Genomic DNA, 8,805 nt, shown 5'->3' on the forward strand with positions numbered 1-8,805 from the left:
AACCCTAAGCATAATTTTTAAAGGTTATTATTTATATATTCGAGTTAATATATAAGAGCCTTACTTAGCCATGCTTTCAAAGACTTGGTGCACAAATCCACAAGTAGCATTGGAGGGTAAAATTTTTCAAGTGTACAGGTTTGGAAACAACTTGCAAGTGCCTTTAATTGAAGCTTCCCTCCCGAAGATGAAAACATTAATAAAATAAAAAGCAAGCATTATAGTTTCTCAGAGTTTGAATCTAAATGTAGACCTCTGTTCACTCCTATGCACGGAGATGCTCACCAAAGATATTACTGCCCTCTACAAGGACTAAAAACTTGTTAGCAAGAGCTTTTACATAGCCTTGAGATCTGAAAAATGTCTTTCCCCAAGAATAAGCATAATAGAATACATGTATTTTTAAATAACATTTTTACATAAATATGCCTTTTCTTAAAACCTTAAAATAAGACAAATAAAAGAAAATACATCAGTTTTCTCTTTCTGACATACAGTATGAAATACCTCTTTTTAGACTTTATGTGTGTACATTTGAGACCTTGGATTACTAACAAAAATTGAAAAATGTTGAATAAATTTTCCTTTGGATGTGTTCACTTAAAAGTTATACTCAACTAAGCAAATATGTAATATTATTTTATTGCTTTGTTTGTGTAGTTAATGAGTCATCCCATAATAAATTAACACATTTGCTTTTTAAGACTTCATGTTCCCCTTTGTTCCTATTTAATACCACCATCATTGTGATAAATACTTGCACAGTTTCTCCGAGGAAACATTTCAGACAGTGGATGTGGCAATGCATTATGGTAAGGACGTCTCTTACACTCTAAAAGGCTTAACATTTTGCTGGACCTCACAGACAGTTACTAATACACCTATCTTAAACTCACTTCAGACTTAACATTACTATCTACTGTTTACCCAGACTATTTTTAACTGCTTTTAAGAGAAGTAACAATCAACCTTACTTGCCTTGGATTTCTCATGTAATCAAGGTTACAACCTAAACTAATGTTTAACTGCCTACTTAACCTACTCTTTCATGCCCATGAGTTAGATTAATGTTTTTTTGTACTAATAATCAGTTGCTGAAAGCAGCAAACACAGAGCTTCAAACGAATCATCTTAAATGAATATTCTCTAAACTATGTTCAATATTTATAGAAAATGTTGAGCACATTTGGTTATTGTTTGATAAACAGTGTTTATAATACTGTCTGTCATCTGGCTCAGTTGTAGTCAGTTGGAATCAGTGACTTAATATCTGGTAAAATTCTGTGACAGATTTTTGTAAACTTCATTCCTTCCTTGTGTGATAATTTCTATGCTGTTCAGAAAAGACAGAATAAAACCTCCTGTGAGGGGCAGACACAGCACATAGATGCAAAAACAGGCACAGATACAGAGGTAGATTCACAATGGAACTTTCAGGTAGGTCTAGATTCAGACTAAAACAACAGATAGGGAATGGAAGAAATAGGAAGCACGAAGGAGTTCAAATCCTGGCTCACTCAAATTAAATGACACCAAGGGGAAGTGAGGTGCTTTTATTTCTTTCCCAAGGTGACACCTACAGATTATCAGTAACTAGGAATGTATCAATACATTACAATTAGCAGAAAGTGAATATGGAGACAGAGAATAAGATAATCAGTGAAACCTTAAAGCTATCTTTAGCATTTTTAACAGCAGAATTGAGAGGAAACCTATCAAGCTGTGTGGGAATGGACAAGTTTAGAACACATCATGTTGCCTTCTGTCTCCTCAGAAGAATTGCAAGATGAAGAACCTAAACAATGTCTTACATTTGTAAGGTCAAGAAATATGTCAGTTGATGAATGCCTATGAAGACAGAATGCTCATCATAGAAGAACACAGCAGAACCCTTTGCTGTAATGGAAATATAAAAACAGCTTTCATATAGGGTGGAGCTGGAAGCAGTCACAGAACTGGGTTAGTGCTTGATGTGGATAAAATGGATCCCGAGACATCAAACAGAGTCAAGCTTGATCAAATTCATCTGAAAGGGAATTTGCCTGGAATCATTAATAATTAAATAATAACTCCTGACTCATGATCACATGCTACTATGTAAAGCTTATTATGACAATCATTTCTGCTATGTGCAGTTTTATTAGACACAGGTGCCAATTCCCGGAAATACATTGCATCCTTGAGACAATGATTTTTTTAAAAAATTACTGTCACTAGTTTCTCTTTTGCAAAATATTCTTCTGAAGGTTGTGAAGCCCCTGTTGTATCCTGGCTATTACATAAAAGCATTTCCTTCAGAACTTTTAATTAGTTTTGAGAGAACATTGTCTGTTTGTAGGAAAGAGGGGTCGCACTGTCTTGCTTTCAGTCACAAATCCTTTATCTAATATGTTGTTGTCCAAGATTCATTAATTCTATTCTCCTTGTTGCAAGCACTCATTACTTTGCTCATTTGAAATCAGAACAGGTTAGATAGGTTGAACACTTTTTTTTTTAAATGTGTGTCCTGAAAATAAACAGCCTGCAAGATAAAGCTGAGCAGGAAGTGCTTGATGTATTACATCTCACTGGCATCTGACAAGCCTTACTCCCCAGTGATACAATTTTTTCCTAATAATTTAGTCTCAGTCTATTAAAAGACAAGTGCAGATAATACACACAGGCAAGCAGTGAAAGATGGCCAGCACAGCTTCTGCAGAGTGTTATCAGTTTCCCAAAATTCACCAAAAAGTGTTTTGCATGGATTTACAAATATTTCAGAATAATTATTATCATTTTTGAATGATTAAATACAAGATGAACAGCATTTTGTAATTTGCTCTCTGCACAATGTTATAAAAACCAAGATTTAAATGGATAATTAGTTATTTTTTTTTTGGCATTTTCTTATGACTGAATGGTTGGTTTTTATTGCTTTTTGAGGTCTAGCCCACTACAGATTTTTAAATTCATTGACCATCACACCAAATAGCAATACCTCACATTAGATCCTTGACATTTTTAATATTATTAAATATGTACTTAGTCTTTGAAAAGAAGGGAGAACATTTAATATTTAACCAGAATGTTTTGATCAGTGTTCTGTGAAGGGCCACCAATTTACTTTTACACATGCTGGGAGTTAGGGCTGGTTAATATGATCTAGAACTAAACTTGCTTTCTCTAAGTGAGATAAATCAAGCCTATCTTGAAATGCTGGGTGTCCAGGTAGAAATCAGTTAAGGACGCCCCTACCCATGCATTTCAACCACAAAGGTCTTTTTCCTGAAGTAATAACTGCAACAAAGGAACACTGGAGAGAGCAAGTACATTTGGCCACCATTAAAATGGCCTACCAGTCCTTCTGAACATCTACACACTACCCACGAATGTTCCTTTCCAGTCCACTCATCATACTATACTTGACCTAACTTGGAAAAACATTCTATCCCTATGTTACCTCCAGATGTTTTCCTTAACCTTACAGTAACCTTTCCCATTGCCCTAGTGAAGCTAAACTGTGAATGTCAGAATAATGCCTGAGTAAGGCTTGACTTCTGGCAACCATCATGCAGGGAGAGCTGCAAAAGTCAATGATGCTTCTTGGGAGGCAGCCCACACTGTACGGCAATTCTCATGTAGATCCATATGAAGATGAACTGTCATGAAATAATATTGTCTAGACAAAATAATGATTTTACAGAATTCCCGATTTGATGTAAATAGTTTTAAGAAGTAAGGGCAATTTATAAAAAGCTTTCAGGGATGGTTTAAGTTATAATAAAGTTAGAGTTAAGAATAGAATGTGCCCTCTCCTTTGAAGTGTAGCCTCGTAAGTTAGAAAAGGAGTACAGTGAACTTTCGTGGGTAACAACCATGTAATTAAACTTGGAAGAGAAAAATAGGCTTGGGACAAATTAAAGATCAAAGAAAACATTCATTCTAGGTTGGGACTGAGTTCTTGGATCTTGCAATCGAGGGATATGGCCATATGTTTCAGTGTGCACCATGAAAAGACAGGGTTATAAATAAAGAATAAATAATTATATTATGAACATAAGAGTAGAGAACAGATGACTAGTCTATTTAGCTGACCAAGACCTAAAAAATAAGATATAAGTTAGATGATGATCTGTTTCTTTGCAAATACAAATTATCATCACCTAACTGTAGGAAAAATTTGCTACTATAGACTGGCTTGTTTAAATCAATGACAAAAGAATTATTTCTTTGGGGTTATGATAAACTTGGGGAAAGAAAGATGATTAGTTCAGTAAGAGATTCAAAAGAATACATAATCAATAATTTTCTTATAATTTTGTTTTGTGTGATGATTTTAGTCTTTTCTTGAAGAATATGTTTTTGTGGTGATTGTTTTTAGAAAATATGTAACTTATGTGTATGAGGTAATCTTTTCCCTCCATAGGGAATTTGTCTTAGATGTTATAAAAGAGGCTAAAAGAAAAAAATGAAGCTGCTGGAGTGGGCTTGTTGGAGTTTACTTCATCCATCAAATGTGTGTGTGTGTGTGTGTGTGTGTGTGTGTGTGTGTGTGTGTGTGAAGTTTATTGGAGCTTGTCCATTGGAGTTTGCTCCATCCACTAATGTGCATATATGGAGATGTATGTATATATATGTAAAGTTGGTTGGAGTTTTGTTCCATCCACCCAGTGTGTGAATATATTAGTTTGCATGTATATATGTATGTACATACATATGTATGTAATATAATGTTTATATGTAGTTGTTGGAGCTTGTCTTGCTTCGTCCACTCATATGCGTGAGTGTGTGTGTATATGTGTATGTGATTTTCTGACATTCTTTCCTTTTTCCAGTTACTAGCTGCCAACAGCAGCACAACTTTCCACTGCCCCAGCTCATATGAATACTGGTCTCTTGTCAGGGACTCTATGCCCTACCTCAGTTTACCCTGTGGTGTCAAAGCTGGCTTTCAACAGAACCTCTGTCTGTTATGATATTAGAATTAGAGGAAAATCTGAGGGTATGCTAGTCCTGTCACTGAACGTCTATTCTTTATAGAGAACTTATGTATCAGGACATACAATATTCTGTCATGTTTCATTTAGGGTGTACATTCTTCCTAAAGACCCTAAGGCATTAAGTAGCCTATGGTGGGCACTTGGGTTTAACTGTGGATCAAAATGAACAACTTCTCTTTATCAAATAATTATATTCGTTTTTGTTGCAGTAAAAGAGCTTGGCTAGCACATGCAATGAATGTGCTCTGTCTTGTACAATGATTCTGATGACCCACCCATAATTATGCATTCTCTAATATAGGTGAACATAGAGTCAACATATCACGATCTCATCCTTACCTGCATCCTGAAAACAGACTGCTGGAATAATCTCAGGTAGATTCTTACGTTCTTTATTTATTTTTTAATTCTGGAATAAGTTCAGAACTGTAATAAAGTTTCTTCTGCCTTACTGTAGATCAGTTTTGCATTGTAGCCAATCTGGAAGCAAACTTCTTGATAGAGTTGAATAGATTATTCCCATGCAAGTCCTAGAACTTGTGACATTGTTGCTTACAGTCTTAGTAAGAATAAAGATGGCATGGTCTTTATTGTTATTATTACCTTCCCATGTCTCTAAACACTGTATCTGCATTTTGACGTGAGGAAGTAAAGAGACTCAAGTCCACCGTTCTTTGTGGCTGTGAAGCCTTCGTCCTACTTGTAGTACTACAGCTGAGAATATCTGAGACTTCCTCATTTAAAAGTAGCATAAATTTATCAGCCATAGTTATAAAATGTCAGAGTGAATGAAAGTGGCAGTGGTCGTGATGTCTGCTAGGTGGGGTGGAGGATTTGCTGTTTGATCATGTGTGACGCCCCTCCCCACCTTTCACTACATTTGCTTTTGTATAAAGAATAGTGACACTGTCAATCATCTGGCCTCAGGGACGAAAGCCAGTGCTTCAACCCTGGGAGAAATCATCAGTGTCAATGGCCTAATATGAGCTGAAGCCTGAGAACAGGGACCTGCCGGCTGCTGCAGGACTGCCCTTCAGATCACTCCTGACTCTCCTACATGGTACTTAAGACTTTATGCTTCATGTCACACCAGAACTTGCCCAATTCTTCTTAAGCCTGCCTTTTGCTACATCGGTTAAAATGATAGAAATTAAACTCTGCTACTCTTGAGTTCAGTAACTCAGAAGGTATGGTTTTATTAACAGTACCTTTGCTCAAACTGCAAAGATGTAAGAATGGAAAAGCCGACAGTTAAAATTCCTACCCTCTGGGTCAGGGATGTGGTCCAAACATGTTTTGCCTAAATTCTGTTAGTTTCTAATCTCTCTGCCCATATTATTCATTATTGTCTAGTCATCATGGTCTACTCTGTTTCCTCTGTTTGTCATCTCTGGTGCACTTGTGTAGCTTGGTTTTGAAAAAAACGATCAAAGAAGGAGTCAATGTAGAAAATGAGTTGGTTGCATCAGGTTTTATTAAAATTTTTGCAAAATTTATATATAATATGATTATATCAAAAACTGAAAATAAATGATATAAAATGTATGTGAACTATAAACCATGATCTTATAATGGCTATGTGACAACCCAGTACATAACTGAAGAAATGAAACTGTTTGAAACTGAGCTCATATGTTTTGTCTATTATTCATTTTATTATTGTTTTTTATTTCTAGTCTACCCACTCAGATTTAGATTGACATACATAGTGTTGCTATGGCTTGTCCTATTCACTGGAAGTTCACACATTAGTAGCTTTTTTATTGGTCTCTCACATTACAGGGAGATATTAGAAACTTTAGAAAAAGGTGGACTCTAAGGAAAATTTTTCTGATCACAAGTGTGTTTTTAGAGGGGACATTGGGAATCTGGCCCCTTCCTTCCTTTCTGATTGTTTCTCAGATGAATTCAAGAGTTCCATCCACCACATACTTCCCAGATGACACGCTCCCTCAGAAGCACAGAAGGACAGATACCAAACTCCTAGACAGTGAAACAAAACAAACTTGTTCTCTTTTATGTTGATAATCTTTGGCATTGGGTCATAGTAATGGTAAGCTGACATTCTGGCATTTGGAGTCTGACTTTTAAGATATGCATTTAAGATCTGTGGATTTTAATACATATCAGTCTTTTTTAATGCAAAAATTATCTTAATGTATTACATTCTCTGCTTAACAATTTCACATTTATTTATTTATTTATTTATTTGGTCCCCTACTAAGGGACAGGTAATTGTTACATTTCAACTTACTGAATGCCTTTTTATATTCTTGCATAGTACCTTGCTGCAAATATGTAACAGATATTCAAGGTTCTATCTTAGTCAGAAATTACTGTACTTCATGTTATATTAACAATAACAGGAAATAATTAACAATAATAGGAAGCATGATAATAGTGGAAAGATAATATGGTAAAGTTGTTGTTTGGCATAATTTTCTCTACCACAATACAATTTGAAGTTTACATTTACCAGCCAAAAATATCCTCTCTAAGGAAGTCGTTTTTCAAGAATCCAGGCAGCTTCTATTGTGTGGCTCCATTAAATTTCTAATACTTTATTATTGTCAATTTATGTATCCACTTTTGTAGGGAGAACCAACCCACACAGACACAATTAGCTTATACTCAAGTTATAATCCCCAATGTCTGAATGCATGGCAGCATTAAGTACAAGGAAATTAGTAATACAGCTTTCCTAAGGTTTAGGAAGAAGGGTTTACATTTTTGGTCACATCCCAGTCCTTGTCACTACCTGTTCATTGAGTATCAAATGATCATTTGTCTTTACTCACCGTTAGAGTACACCTCTTACTTTACCACTCAAGGTAGACCAATAGAGGCTCTGCCTTTAACTCAGAGCCTAAAGTTCTGGAAGTGATTTCTAATCCACTTCAGCAATTCTGGAAGTGGCTCTTATGCATTAAAGACAAGACCCTGACAACAAACACTGATGACAAAGTGCTTGCAATTAAAATTTCCAATTTAGAGAATGGAGAGATGGCACTGTAGGATTTAAATCTCAGTGCTGCAGTAGTGTTCAATGAACATAAGAAGACATTTGTTACCATTGGCTTCGGTTTTGTCTTCTTTGTGGGCTTATATCCTGTGTCTCTACAGTGGATGCAGGAGAGCATAATTTTTTGGGAAAAGAGAATGTTTCACAGCCTGCTTTTAGTATGTGTGTTTATAAGAATCATGTTGGGTTGAGAAGTTGGAAAAGGTGATTACAATCAGATCCATGTATACACTGTATAAAATAAAAAAATATTTTCTGGACCTTGTATTTCTGCCTGATCTATTTATTTGTTCTCTCTTTCTCTCTCTCTCTCTCTCTTTCTCTCTCTCTCTCTCACTCTCTCTCTCTCCATCTATCCCTCCCTCTCTCCTCTCTTCTCCCTCCCCTTCTCACCCCCTGTTTCTCTTTCCTCACACCTGTATATATATACATATATATCTTGAGGCTAGCTGAAACACTAGCCCTGACAGAGAATTCAGATGTGGGTACATGGGTAGCTATTTTATTGTGCTTATTAAACATTAAAATTTGCCTAAACTCATTTCTATTTTTATAATGTTTTGTGATAAGCCTCAAGGAACCAGTTATAAGTGTTGACATTTTGGCTTAATGCCAATTCTTTCTCTAGAACTAGAAGCTTAGTGGGCATATGGTCTATTTCCCAAATGCTCAAAGCTGAGAGTTTTAGCAAATATCTTCCCTGAATCAAAAACAGGACTCAGTTTTCTAAGCTACAATATCAGTGGACTTTATATAAGCTACCTGATGCCTAAAGATTTCTAGTTAATTCTGAGTTCTATAACA

The sequence above is a fragment of the Mastomys coucha genome, unplaced genomic scaffold (genome assembly GCF_008632895.1).
Source record: "Mastomys coucha isolate ucsf_1 unplaced genomic scaffold, UCSF_Mcou_1 pScaffold22, whole genome shotgun sequence".
In the NCBI taxonomy this organism is placed as follows: domain Eukaryota; kingdom Metazoa; phylum Chordata; class Mammalia; order Rodentia; family Muridae; genus Mastomys; species Mastomys coucha.